The sequence below is a fragment of the Alligator mississippiensis genome, chromosome 5 (assembly GCF_030867095.1).
Source record: "Alligator mississippiensis isolate rAllMis1 chromosome 5, rAllMis1, whole genome shotgun sequence".
Classification (NCBI taxonomy): domain Eukaryota; kingdom Metazoa; phylum Chordata; order Crocodylia; family Alligatoridae; genus Alligator; species Alligator mississippiensis.
In genome coordinates, this window is record NC_081828.1 from 146,193,471 (window position 1) to 146,208,389 (window position 14,919).

General features: G+C 42.9%; 1 protein-coding gene across 4 annotated transcripts in view; it reads right to left on the reverse strand.

Moving 5' to 3' along the window:
- LRRC3B (leucine rich repeat containing 3B) overlaps positions 1-14,919 on the reverse strand; it is a 207,440-nt gene that overhangs the window by 67,206 nt on the left and 125,315 nt on the right. The gene's annotated exons all lie outside the window — the stretch shown is intronic.

Here is a 14,919-nt window from a genome sequence, read left to right on the forward strand (position 1 = left end):
GGAAACTAAGTCACACACAACCACCCAAACTAGAGTTAAGCAACGTAAGGAGAAACCAGTAAGCGATGTATAGGAAAGCCCTGTAAAATTTAATGGAAAATAATTTTCCTGGAAAAAAAAGTTCAAAACAGCCTAGAGAATTCATCATGAATGTAATTCCCTATAATATGATACAGCCAGTCCTGTGCTGCATGTTCCTGTAGGTTGGTTTACATTTTCCAAGGTAAGAATGCGCTATTATCTAATCAATTTAGTAAGTAATTTTGAACAATTTCTACAGATACCAATTAAATACCTATTCTTCCATGATCTTTATCCTTTTTTAGAATCTTGACGTTTTTCCATTAAGGAGAAATAAAAGAAAATAGCCTAAATATTTTCTCTAGTTCTGAAATCAAGTAGAAAATACTGTTTTCTTCCTTGAAAAATTACTAGTTACATATTGATTTTTGTAAAATCCAAATATTTTTACCAATTATATAGGCATTATAAGACTCAAATTTTGTGTTCAGTTCATTTGTCTAAATAGTGAGCAATTCCATTTACTTAACTCCAGATATTATATAAACTGAATATATTATATAAACCAATATAAAATGAAAGCACACCTGGGTCAGTAAATTCGTATTTTGAATGTCAGAGCTGCAGGATCTAAACCTACTGACTTCTCAATGTTGCATGGAAAAGGAGTTAGGTCACTTCAGAAAAGCATTTGCATGTTGCCCTCTCTCCAATTTTACCCCTCGACCCAAAGTATAACACACTCAAATTGTTTAGACTTAACCTTGCCCATCAACCAAACACTACAAATACACAAAGTAAACCAACAAACCACCATATTAAACACATTATATTAAACACACAAACCATTCCATTACCCCAAATGCACTCACAGATTCCTCACTGTCACAACAAATTCCTGTGCCCTCCTAATACCCACACCAAAACCCTCAACCTGCCATTTACTTTTCCTATATAGAAATACCCTATTATAGACAACCAGTTGCAAGGGTTTCAGGGCAAGCTGTAACTGATTTCTTACTCTGCAGCCCCATGACCAGTCTTTCCAAGTGAGAAGCCCCACCCTACTTCTTTCAGGCTGGAGTCTTATGATTTTTCCTACTTTTTGACTGGGCTGTCAGGTCCTAGAATCTTGGTTCACCAACTGTGTCTTCTGGACATATAGCTCAGGTTTTGCCCCAGTTCAAAATTTCTTCCATGATTCTGCAATTATTATGAGAGTGCAGTGGCATAGCACAGCTTGTACCAAATAAAATATTTATTTATAGGACTGGTGTTATTCATCTATAACGAAGAGAGAGGAAAAAATCTTAAAACAACAAAGGACCTAAGCGCATATTGTGTTACCTACTTATTATTTTCTTACAAGCTTCCTCTCTGCAAGGCATTCACAACAAGGTCTAAATGAGGCAGAGGACATCACATAGACCCTGATTCACAGTTGGATTCTTCACACACTGTTACACCTTGAGTTCACAGGCAAAATTTTATCCATTTCAGGGTCCTTCCGCCTGTCTGAACCTGGTCAGTCAAGCTCATGAATCTTCCTCAGGTGGCCCAGAAGGGCAATTTCCAGTAGATGCACTGTTTTCACCCATTCAAGCACCAAAAACAGATGCTAATGTGCTCAGGTTCCTGCAGACTAAGACATGTTTAGCTCCTTGGTATCTTCCAGCCAGCTACACACTCACACCAAACCAGTAAAATATAGATAACATTCATAACATTAAGTAGATACTTCTCCAACATTCTCTCTGCCATGTCTGTAAGAAACATTTGTCAAACCGGCTGTGGTCAGGAGGCAGAGAAAGGAACACTTAATGCTGAAGGAGTTTTAGATGCAGAACTATTAGCCCAGCCATTAAGGAAGCTTCTCTATCTGGTGAAGATCTTACAGCTCATAACATTAGGTGCACCATTAGGAAAACATGATAGTAAATCACAGCCTCAAACCCAGTGTACATGCATTGCAATATCCCTTATCCCAATTGAGCTGAGACTGTTTATAATCTAAAAACTTGTTTAAACAAACCCACTGACTACAGCTGGGGAGTGTAAAGACCTTCTTCAGACCCTAGAAAAATAGGAACTGGAAGTGTATTAATAGGAGAGTACAGATGAAGGACACAGATAGCTTCCTTGGCCCTCCCATACCCTCACTTTCTCATCTTTCTCAGATGGCTGAAACCCCAGGCCCACTAATTGACTGCTGACACCACCAACTTCCCCCTCCACTCCTTCACTATTTACAGCATGCCTGATTATTAGATCTCTCTGAAAAAGGAAGAGTGGAAGAGGAGGAAAAGGACACAGGAGCTTGAAAGGAGAGCAATGAATAGGGAACCTAGATGTAAGATGTTTGTGCTGTGAGATGGAACAGCCTTTTAGTGCAACAACATTTAAAACAAACAGGGGATCTTCCCTTGTGCTCCTCTTTATGGCAATCTGAAAATACTAAGAAAGGACTGTGGCACACTGAATCCACACCTTCATCTTCCACTACATTAGGACCTTATCGAAGGATCAATGGCATCCATGCCACACACAAAATCAAATCCTATCAAACTGCTACAGACCACCTTCAGTTACAGCTACTGCAGCCCTAGCTGGAGAACACAGGCAGATTCTTAGGCCCACTCAAGCTAAAGGCACTCCCCATTACTTAGGGTGGGAGGAGATATACAGATCTAGTACTATAATGTTTGTAGCTCTGGTGAAGTGGAAAAAGGAAGGACCTACCCCCACCCTTCCACCAAGCCAAAAGCCCACCCTGTCAAAGGGAAGGAAGGTAGATGTCATCCCAGAGAAAATGACAGGCTTTAACTTGCTATCACAATGCAAATACCCATGGAGAGATTTAGATGAATTTCACACATACATACAAATTAATTCACCATACCAGAAATAAAGCATCAGTTGAAGTAACCAACAATTACTAATGTGTATCCCTCTGACCATTCCCATGCTTATGCAGATTACCTTGTAAAAGGCTTCTCAAACTCTACAATATAAAAAAGAAATCCTGAAGAATCACAATGTATATTAACTGGAAATGTTCTTTTCAAAGCAATCAAATTATATAACTGAAGAAATGAAATTTAAGAGAGCAAGCAACACCAGAGCGGATCAGAATTATTACTGGTAGCTCCATAACACAATTTTGCACACTTTTTATGAGTAAACAACTGATCTATTGCCAAGTTCATAATGACACTACAACACAGGTTTATGTTCCTGTTCCCCCCAAAAAATCACTGCTGCATAACACGATATAACCAGTTTTACAACCCAAGGTAAAATCCACTGCTCTGATATGGACAGAAAACAGAAAAACTAAATTCAGCAACTTAAAATGCACAAGATTTTCTAAGTCTGGAAATCTATGGTAGACTTCAGGTATTTTTTTCCCCACAACCTATTCTTTTCTGTGCATGTTCTTCTGTTTGATAAATCCTCTCCTTTGCCTTACATTTTGCCTACTTCAGCCTTTTGAAAACTCACCGACGAGACAAGATTTTACATTTCCCTGAAACAAAACTAAATTAACTAATGATGCACTGACTCCTGGAGACACAAATCTATTTGTTCAATGTACTCCTTTCAGGAAGGAGCTACTTTTCCCCTATTGTATTATTTTCTTGTCCATAAACAATTTAGAAAATTAAGGATCACATGGCAAAATGTTACAGTTCTAGGTGTCTAATTTATGTCATTTTAAGAAAGAAATATCCCTCCCACATATTGTTAAATGCATCTACACGCAGAAATCCTAAACAGCACAAGGAAAGTTTGGTTTTGAATTGCTTGTCAGATACAGTTAAACAAAGATTTTTCTTAACGTAAATAAGTGTCTCCATCCTCTTCTCCATTCCTTTAGATCTCTGTTCCCTCACCATACTTTTTGACCAATTATTTTCCTGATTTTCTGTATATTTCATTTTTGCCCTACCACTCTTTGTTTTAATTCCTTTCCTTCCTTTTCTGGGTGTTTACTGACCTGCCTCCTAGCTTCTCCTTTCCATCATCTATTTAAGAATTCTGAGGAGGAAGACCAAGGTGATCCTAACCATCTCCTAACCAATGCATTGATTAACGTGCTAAAACTCAATAGATAAAAAAAGAGAAAGAATGGATCAAACTCAGGGTGTGAATACACATAACAAATGAACCATCCCAAAATGTCACTGTCTGGGAACTGGTTTGTAATTGTGGGGCAAAGCAAAATTTTATGGAAGTACAGGTATAATCACTAGAACTTCAATAACCTCCAGCTACAATAGTGGTGCCCCAGCTGCTGCTTTTGGCAGCGGAGTTTGGACAAAGAAAACTTTGTAAAATGCTAGCAACTATGGGACAATACTCCAAATAACTTGGAGAGACGGCGCTAACAGCCACAATGCCTCCCCATCCCCATTTTGAAGCTGCTCCATGTATAGGTTTCTCCATTCTCAAACTTTAAATCAGTGGTCACTAACCAGTCAATCTTGATCGACTGATTGACCATGGAGCCTCTGACAGTTGACCTCAGTCTGTCAGAGGTTCCATGATTGGAAGAGGCAGGACACACATGGCTGGGCTAAGCCATGCCCCCTGCCACTTGGGCCAGGCTGGGTGAGTGGGTTCAGAGTCTGGGCGGCTTGTCCATGGGGTAAGAGCGGTAGATCCTGGGGTGGCCTTTACTTACAAAAAGTGATCTTCACCATAAAAAGGTTGGAGACCACTGCTTTAAATAACTGCTTGAATGACAGCAACCTACACCTTCATATTTATCTTTTCATGCATCTTCACACCACCAACCTGAGTCCAAGTGCATACTGCTGAGTTTAGCTTTGGTCTCCCAGTCCCAGGAACAACAAGGTTAAGGATAGACATTACACATAAACTGGTTTAAGTGATTAGAAACTGGTTTATACCTGTAACAGAACAGAAGCTCAGTGCACATAAACCAGTTTCAAAATGGCTGAAACTGGTTTAAGATAAACCTGGTTGAATGTAGTACCAGATTTAACTGATTTGGGTCAAACCCATTTATGAAACTTCTGTTCCAGACTCCTTCCTGGTTCAAGTTAAAACACAGTCCCCCAGCATGCTTTGCAGCCCTGGGCTGCTCCAGAGAGCAGGGCTGGCCCTGCCTGTCTGCTGCCTAGCTGCAGCAGTGAGGACTGACTGACAAGGGGGTGCGGTAAGCAAACCTAGCTGGAGCCTGGGACCAGGGATGGGGGTTAAACATCCTTTCCCCTGCTTAAACTTACTGCTGGTTGCGACTGTGGACTACAAATCTCAAAGGCACCTGGAAGGAGGAAGAGGAAGTGATAAGCAACCCTGCAGAGTCCTGCTGCTGTGACTCTGGATTGCAAATCCCAGGGTCCTTGCCGGCTGCATGAAGAGGACGTGAATACACAGCCCATGCTGGTTATGTGCCAGAGAGCCGTGCTTCTATTCAATTCTAGTGACCCCCCCCCCCCCCCCGCTTCTCGCCTGAGCCACTGCAGGCATGTGACTGCATTTCCTGAATCAAAGGTAAATGTCTGGCCAGTTGTTTTTCGGTTTAATCTCTGTACTTTAGACCAACCTGCAAAGGCTGAATTCATTCAGTCTCAGGCTTTTTGACTGTCTGTACTCAGCCCCAAGAGTGAAAGTGACAAGCATTAAACTAGCTTTGCTTCTCCTGCTGCTATTCTTGATGTCACCATGAACATAGCTGGTAGTAATAAGAGAAATAGGGAAATTTCCCCAGAGAATCTTGAATTTTGACTTTCATTTAACTTAACTGGATGTTTTTCTCTCCAAAATCTTTTGAATCTAAACAAAAAGAGCATATGTATCCTGCCTGCAGAAAACAGGATTACATTTTAATTTCAAGAGAAAATTTTGCTTATTATTGGGGAAAACTTAATCAGTAATTTCCAAATATACAGATATGTATCATTATAGCATAAGCTGGGGAAAAGCAAATCAGTGACTGAAATCTGAGGTGTCTTTCTCAAATAGGGCTGCCTGTGAAGGAAGACGTCTTATTACAATGATCAGAGAACATAGTCCCTTAGCCAATAATCATGCCTTGCAAGTAACAAGCCATTCTTCTCTGCGCTATAAATATTGACATATTGATCCTTGAATGTTCCATTCTATTTGCAATAATTTTATCAGTGTATTAGTGCTCAGCATGAATCTGAGATTTTTTTCCCCCAAAATGTATTACATTAAACAAACAAGACCTTAACCTCACAGTGCTGAAATTCCCCACGGTAAAGCAAAGAATGTACTAGGTGATACAACATAAAATATCTAAAAAGAAAACCCCCCAAGAAAACTCTTAAAGCAAGCTGATGAAAATAAGCATACAATATATACTTTTGTGAGATCTACTAAGCTGCTCCCAATCTATAAAGGTAATTGACAGCAGAATTTAGCTCCACCTTTGAGCTAAGAGTATTGGGCCTTATTCTCTACCACCTTCCTTTTACAGTCATTTACATCATAAGAACTGCTATTTACTGGGTCAGACCATAGGTCTATCTTGCCCAGTATTCTGTGTCACATAGTGGCAGAGAGTAGATGCTCAAAGTGAAACATAGTATTTGAAGGGGGCCTCCTGGGCCATTGAATCAGGTTCTCTGTGTTCTCAGACAACCACTTACCCCAGAATCCCACAACTGGCACTGAATATTGTCATCCACAGTTACAAAGAAAAATATACAAAACACCTCTGCCAATGTTCTCCCACTGTTTAGGGATTTCTATAAATGCTCAGCAGGTCTAAGACAAAAAAGTGAACAATCCCTACACTAGGGAAAAGGTTCCTTCCTGACCCCTGAAGTGGCAAATGGTATGTCCCCAAGGAAAAGTGGAAGATGCTCTAGTCAGGAACTGCTTGGGTTTCCACGTATTGGCAAGAGTACCACAATCAGCCCCCCCCACCCCGCCCAGCCTTAGCTGTGGTCAATGTCCCAACGTCTCAGAGGAAGGCAAAAAAACAAACATGAGATGCAAACATTTTCATTTTGTCCTTCACACACATCTTTCATAGTTTTCATAGATGTTAGGGCTGGAAGAGACCTCAGAAGATCATCGAGTCCAGCCCCCTGCCCGAAGGCAGGAAGTCAGCTGGGGTCATAGGATCCCAGCAAGATAAGCATCCAACTTTTTCTTGAAGGTGTTCAATGTAGGTGCTTGAACCACCTCCAATGGCAGGCTATTCCAGACCTTGGGGGTTCGGACAGTAAAGAAATTCTTCCTTATGTCCAGCCTGAAACGTTCTTGCAGTAGTTTATAACCGTTCAACCTCATCATCCCTTGGGGCACTCTGGTAAACAAACGTTCCCCCAGATACTGGTGGTCACCTCTGATAAACTTATAGGTGGCCATCAGATCACCCCTGAGCCTGCACTTTTCCAGGCTAAACAGCCTCATAGGTCTCAGCCTGTCGTCGTAAGGTCTGTTTTCCTGACCTCTAATCATGCGCTGGCTCTTCTCTGGACTCTCTCAAGCTTCTCCACATCTTTTTTGAATTGTGGGGCCCAAAACTGGATGCAGTACTCCAGCTGTGTCCTCACCAAGGCCAAATACAAGGGGAGAATGACGTACCGGGATTTGTTTGAGAAGCATCTATGGATGCAAGCCAAAATTTTGGTCGCTTTACTAGCCACAGCATCGCATTGAAGGCTCATTTTGTGGTCAGTGATGACCCCCAAGTCTCTTTCTTTCGTAGCGCTAGCCAGCGTAGCACTGACAAGCCTATAAGGATGCTGCAGGTTTTTCCTCCCAAGATGGAGAACCTTGCATTTTTCAGTGTTAAACACCATCAGGTTCTCATCTGCCCATTTGCTGAGCCTGTCCAGGTCAGCCTGGATCGCCCTCCTGTCTTCAGGTGTGGATGCTTTGCCCCAAAGTTTGGTGTCATCGGCGAACTTGGCCAGTCCACTTCTGACTCCAAAGTCCACATCATTAATGAAGATGTTAAACAATATGGGTCTAAGGACAGTGCCTTGGGGGACCCCACTGGTCACAGGGCACCGTGACGATTGACTTCCTTCAATTACCACTCTTTGGGTCCAACCACGGATCCAATTTCCCAGCCAGCAGATCGTGGTGGACCCAAGGTCACAATTGGCCAGTTTTGCCAAGAGGTGATCATGGGATACCAGATCGAAGGCTTTTTTGAAGTCAAGATATATGACATCAATCTCTTCTCCCTTGTCCAGGTGACAGGTCACCCGGTCGTAGAAGGAAATGAGATTGGTCAAGCAAGACCTACCCAAAACAAACCCATTCTGGCTATCCCTCAGGATGTTGGTGTCAGCCAGTCCATTAAGGATGGCCTCTTTAATAAACTTTTCTAAGACCTTCCCTGGGATAGAGGTCAGGCTGATGGGCCTATAGTTTGCTGGATCCACTTTCCTCCCTTTCTTGAAGATAGGCACCACATTGGCCTTCTTCCAGTCTTCGGGCACTACACCAGAGTGCCAGGAGTTCTCAAAGATCTGTGCCAGAGGCTGGGCTATGATGCTCACCAGTTCCTTGAGTACCCTGGGGTGTAGATTGTAAGGGCCGCCTGACTTGAAGGTATCCAGCCTCTCAAGGTGTTCATTCATGAGGTCAGCATTGATGGAGGGCAGGGGATCTCCCTCACCCAGACCTCCCTGTCCCGTAGTGGGCATGGGCATCCCATGGGACTGATGAAAGACCAACACAAAGTACCCATTTAATAGGTTGGCTTTTTCCTGGGCATCAGTTGTCAGTTGCCCCATCTGGTTTAGCAGGGGTCCAATGTTGCCCTTGCTTTTCCTCCGGCTCTCCACATATCTGAAAAAGGACTTTTTATTATCCTTGATACTCGAAGCTAGTTGGAGTTCAGTTGCAGCCTTGGCTTTCCTGGTTTGCTCCCTGCAGGACTGGACCAGTGCAGAATATTCCTCCTTGGAGGTGAATCCCATCCTCCATCCTTTGTAGGCCTTTCTTTTTAGCCTCAGGAGATCTGCTAGATCCCTGGAGAGCCAGGGGGGCTGCTGTGCCCTCTTGCTGCCTTTCCTCCGAGATGGAATAGAATTAGCTTGTGCATTGAGGATCACTCCCTTGAGGAGGAACCACTCTTCCTGAATTCCCCTCCCCCTGGGGTCATGGTCACTTAGGGCCTCACTGACAAGCCTCCTGAGCTCATCAAAGTTGGCTTTCCTGAAGTCAAGGACTTCAGTGTTGCTGACTGACTTGACAGCTTTACGACAGCTGGTGAAGGTGATCAGGTGATCAGCTCATGGTCGCTGTCACCTAGCTTCCCATTGATCACTAGGTTGCTGATTAGGTCATCTCTGTTAGCCAGTACCAGGTCTTGTGCAGATCAGTTTGACATTACAAGGTCGGCAGTGGAGAACAAGGACTGGTACCCAACTCCAAATGAACTACCTTTCTAAGTTTTATCAAAGGACAGGTTACACTTGGTTTTGCACATGTAGACAATACAAAATCCACCTACACAGGCATTGCATTTTTAGTGTGTTCCTTACAGTTTATAACAAGGCAGAACCAAGAGGTAATGCCTCCATCCATTCCGCACCACACTCTGTGAACAAGTGAGAAGGAAAGGGTTATGTTTGCAGTCCTTACTCAAATGACTAGTCCTTATTTAGACAAGAAGTCCTAAACATGCCACCAGGATGATTTGCATGGGAAAGGGTTGCAAGACCAAGGCCTTATGGAAGAGGAGCCCAAATGACATGATTTTGACTTCTACAACTCTTCATTGCTTTTTTCTATTCAGTTTGCTTAACCCTATACTCCTCCCCTCCCCAGCTGATCCTTTTAAAAGGGGGGCTTATGTTGACATATAATTGTTTCAGTTTGGGAACAAAAGGTTTTATTTTCTCTTTAAATAAAACCAGTAATGTAGGCTGAAATATTCCTGAAGAGTTTAAAAGTGCAGCCGGTTTTACCCATCCCTATTTAATAAAGACTCTCACACAAATGTATAGTACTGCAGCAAGGTATCTAGTACAGTGGTTTCCAGAGTAGAGTCAAACTCCAGGGAGCAACTAGTTCTCCTAAACTCAAAATTACCCATGCACCTTTAAGACAAAGGGGCTGGGCTTTATCATGGCTCAGCTGTTCTGCATAATTGTGTGCTCACTCTTAGCCTGCAGTAACCTATCTTTCTTTGAGAGGAAACAGGGATAAGCTGTCCCAGTTAAGACTGCATGTGCTGCAAAGTAAGAGTGGTTTCAAGGAGTGTTACCGAGGAGTAGCAGGGTCCTGCGTCCTGTTAATTGCAGGTCTATGAAGAGCCATGCACACAGTTATCAGGGAAGTGGGAAACTTAATCACCCCTCAAGTATACTGCAGCAACTGTCTCTGTGTTTACACTTATCCCACAGCAAAAGCACAACAGGACTCCAACACCTCAAGAAAGATGAGGATAGATTGGAAAGAGTGGAGAGTGAGAAAAATGAGTAGACACCTGGGAAGAATAGCTTATGAGGAAAGGCTGAAAGAACTAAGATGATTAAGACTGGAAAAGAGAAGACACAGAGGATTTGATAACAGTGTTCAAATACCTGGAGAGTGATTCTAAAGAGGATAAAATAGCCTTGTCTCTGTGGCTGACAGAACTAAGAGCAATGGCAGCAAAGAAAAATAAGGTTGGAGGTCAGGAAGAACTTAATCCCTATATGGGTGGTTTAGCACTAAAACAGGCTACCTAGAGATACTGTAAAATCTTAATTTCTGTACATTTTCAGGAGCAGGTTGGACAGACACCAGTCTGGGATACTTTAGTCAGGGATGATCCTTCTTTGAGCAGGGGGCTGGACCAGATGACTTTACAAAGTCCTTTCCAGCCCTACTTACCTATGATTCCTGTTTCATTCAGAAGTAGGTTGCCCTGTTTTAGCTTTTACATATCAAAGGTAACTACAGACACATGAACAGCAGAACTGTCCCCATGCCTGTAATAAATAGGAAACAGGGCTTTACCTTGCTTCGGTTGTTCCAGGATAACTGTTGTGTGTTCACCCTTAACCTGAATTAAGTGAAAGCTAAATGTGGTCTTCTTTGGCTTGCTGGTTAAGATGCTCCAATTTAGCTGTTACTGGGGAGTCCGACAGACCGCATGAAGCGTTACTAAGAGCAACTGAGACACCAGAAAGTCCTGCTCCAATTTAGTCAAGGGCAAACCAGCAGCAGTAACTGTATACATGTAGTCACACAAAACTATCTGATTGTAAGTTGAAAAAAAAGTTTGGGAACCACTGATTTAACGAATTACATTTCTATTCATTATACATCAACATTTTTGTTGATTTAACTAGCATATTTTGTTGAATTATGTAATTTATTATATTATGATCATTGCCAATGAAACTCACAAAGATACTTTTGGATAAATTCATGCCAAAGGAGGTGAAGCATAATCCTTGAATTAATGTAAATTCTGTGCGTTTTGAAGCTTATGATGTATTCAATGTAATTATTTCAAATTACATGCTGATTACAAGATATTAACATAAATAAAGAGTTATTTTTTGTAGCTGCTTCAACTCTTGCCAGCAAATCCCTTGAATACAGGAAATACAGAATTAAAAAGTTAAGGACTCTCTTTGTACTAAGTCACCAGGAGTCTTGTTCTATTCTTAGATGCAATGGAATTCAGAACAGAACAGTTTAAAGCAGTCTTTCATCTTTGGGACTAAAGGTAAGAGTAAATCATAAGCATTCCCAAACTTTTAGGCCCAACTAAATGACTTTTGAAAACTTTTCAGCTGCTACTCAGTCTCTCCTCCCAGAAGTGTTTTTAAACTGGATGGCACAAAACTAAAGCTGACCTATAACTGGAACCATAATCAGCATAATTAAGTTCCTAGTTACTAGACCGTGTCGTCTTTCCTTCAGCATTTTCAATAACAAACTGGAAATGTAAACAATTCATTTTTACATTTCCTATCCCTATTTCCAAATTCCTAATTAAGCACCAGTAAAAAGTCACATACTGTAAATTGACTCAGCCTGAATACAAAGAACAAATTTCAACATTTTACAAAAAAAAAACCAGATAGATAAAAATTGCCCATGCTGTATATTGGTGCTGTATATGCTGCATTTATTATAGTCTCTGCTTCACTTCATCACCTTTCACCATATGGTTTGTCATCTCAATAAGATCACAATGAATGAAAACTGAGAAGGAATCCATACTTGGCTCAGGGCTGAAATCTCTGAATATGTTTTCAATCTGCTCAGAATTATAATTGAAGTCACAGAAAAATAAAACCTGCAAAGACAAAATATTCAAATAATGTGTAATAGTTTGTGGAACTGATGGTGGAAGGTAGGGAAGATCTTCAACATCTATTGACGTTAATGACAGCTGAAGGTGCCAAGAACTACAAAAGATGGAGCCTTAAACAATTAATACCATGCTTGTATAAGGTTGAACTTCTAAGGCACCTGGATGGCTGCTGCAATGCATGGGCAGAGGACTTGGGAGGGATGAGCAGCTCAGTGCCTATCTCAAGCTTAAGCTTGAGATTCACAAACTAAGCATTACTGTACGCAAGTTCCCTGAGGGGCCCAATCCTCCAGGGATGCTCAGAACATACCTAGCACGCAATGAAAGAGTTCAGCAGAAAACCATCATAAAGTGCACACTAATCATAGCCACTTCCATTCAAACTCTTAGCCAGAGAAAGAGGTGGTGGTGAAATGTACCTTCATCCAAGTAATGAGAGCAATTATCCATGGTAACAGAGTTGGCCAGTAGGCCTGTGTGAGTCAGCAGCGATCCGATCCGGCTTCAGATCTGGCCGTTTTGGATGGCAGTGATCTGATCCAGAGCTCTGGACCAGGTTTCCGCCTCGATCTGGCCAAAGCAGCTCCGAAGCTTTGGAGCCACCTCGGAGATCCGGCCATAGGGTATAATGGACGAATCAATGAAATATCTATAACTTTATTGTTTCTTGTCCGAATTGGATGAAACTTGCAGGGATGGTAGCCTCTGCTGAGGGCACAAAATCTGCCAAGTTTCAAGAAGATCGGTGCAGGGGGGAACTGTACCCCAAATTCTTGAAAGCCAAACTCATGTCATGACTGTGTGTTACACCACATGGGAGTGAAAACTGCAGGGGTGGTGGTCCCTCCTGAAGCCACAGAGCCTGCCAAGTTTCAAGAAGATCAGTGCAGGGGTTTGGGGGGAACTGTACCCCAATTTCTTGAAAACAAAATTCCTGTCACGCCTATGTGTTACACTACAGGGGGGTCAAAACTGCAGGGGTGGTAGCTCTTACTGAGGCCACAAAGCCTGCCAAGAAGATTGGTGCAGGGGTTTGGGGGTGTGCGGGCCGGGTCAGGCCCCGGGCCCTTTTCGTCGCTCTGCACACGGGCTGTGGCTGGCAGCCTGGGCAGGCCGGATCGGAGAGGGCGGGCGCCGAGCTAGAATTAGGCACAGACACGTAACGGTTGATTTTAAGATTGTTTACTTACACCGAGATGGTTGCGGTGCAGGCTGACAACTTGCTTGAGTTGCGGTTCCAAACAGAAACACGAACAATCACGTGGAGTTTGCTAGGCTCCACGCAGACAGAAAACACGAACAATCACGTGGAGTTTGCTAGGCTCCACACAGACAGAACTCCGGATGTCCAGGACAAGCACGCATAAAACTCGTCGATACGTCTTATAGAAGGTTCCATTCGAAGACAGGAAGAGGTGGGCGGTGGATCAGGCTGCCAAAACTCCTCTGAGTAACACACAGGGTTTCTATTACCCTGCCGCGCACACCCAGAGTCCCCACGAGATGGATGCGGAGTCCTCTTCGGCTTGGGCGGAAACTGCTCAAGCCTCTTATACGGCTAGCAGGCCAATCGTTAGCTGCCACGTGGGAATAATTTAGCACTAGCCAATTGCGGGGCACGAATCTGCATGCGAAGAGCGGGAACTCCTTTGCACCGTGCATTTCTGTGTTGCAAAGAAAATGCACCCTGCAAAGACCGCTGCAAAGTGGCGGGAACACTCCTTTGCACGCGGGTTCTCTGTGCAGCAGAACTCCTCCGTGCAATGAAGCTGTAAACCCACGGGGATAATTCTTAGTGCCGAAGCACACACAAAAAATCAGACCTTTGGGTCATGACATCCCCCCTTGCTGAAGGCACAATAGAATTATACTTCAAACCTATCATCCGGGTTATTCATAGCTCTGTCAACGGTTCGCGAAACTAAATGAGCAAAAACAAAATCAGTCAACAATAAAAGTTCGTCCTCAAGGGATCGAATCAAATAATAACTGACACACACACATATACATAAAATCACATTCATAACAAAAAACTGAACGATCATGACTTCGGTGGGCGTTATGGTGGAATCGCGCTTCAGGCCTTCGTTCCTTTCAGTGATGTTGTCCCTCTCGGGGCCTCTCTCCACCACGCACTCCGAATCCCTGATCTGTAAAAGAACTCTCTTAAAATGGTTATTCCACTACTATTTATAAAATCACACAGGACCGCACGATAATGCAGTCGATTAAACTTATCATTACTATTAAATACAGATATGTAAACACGATTCTATACTGGACAGCTCTCTCTCTTTTCCGACTCAGCAACTCGACGAAATCGTTGAGGAGTCATCATCGCCTTCTTCTAGATAGTGAAAACCTAACTCGTAGGCTATCTGCCATTGTCCCGCGTCTCCCAAAATCCGAAGCTGTCTCTTATTAAGTCCAGAATGCTGCAGGAGGAATCCAAACATGTATCTCTCCTCTTGCGTTCTCTGGCGTAATACTGGACGCTCGGATTCGCAGTGTTTTGTGTTCTGAGCCTCAGTCGGGCGTTGACACTCCCAATCACTGGATAGTCTTGGCTCCATTAGGACGCGCAGTCTTGACAACTGATGAAGGAGACTACTCACAGGATG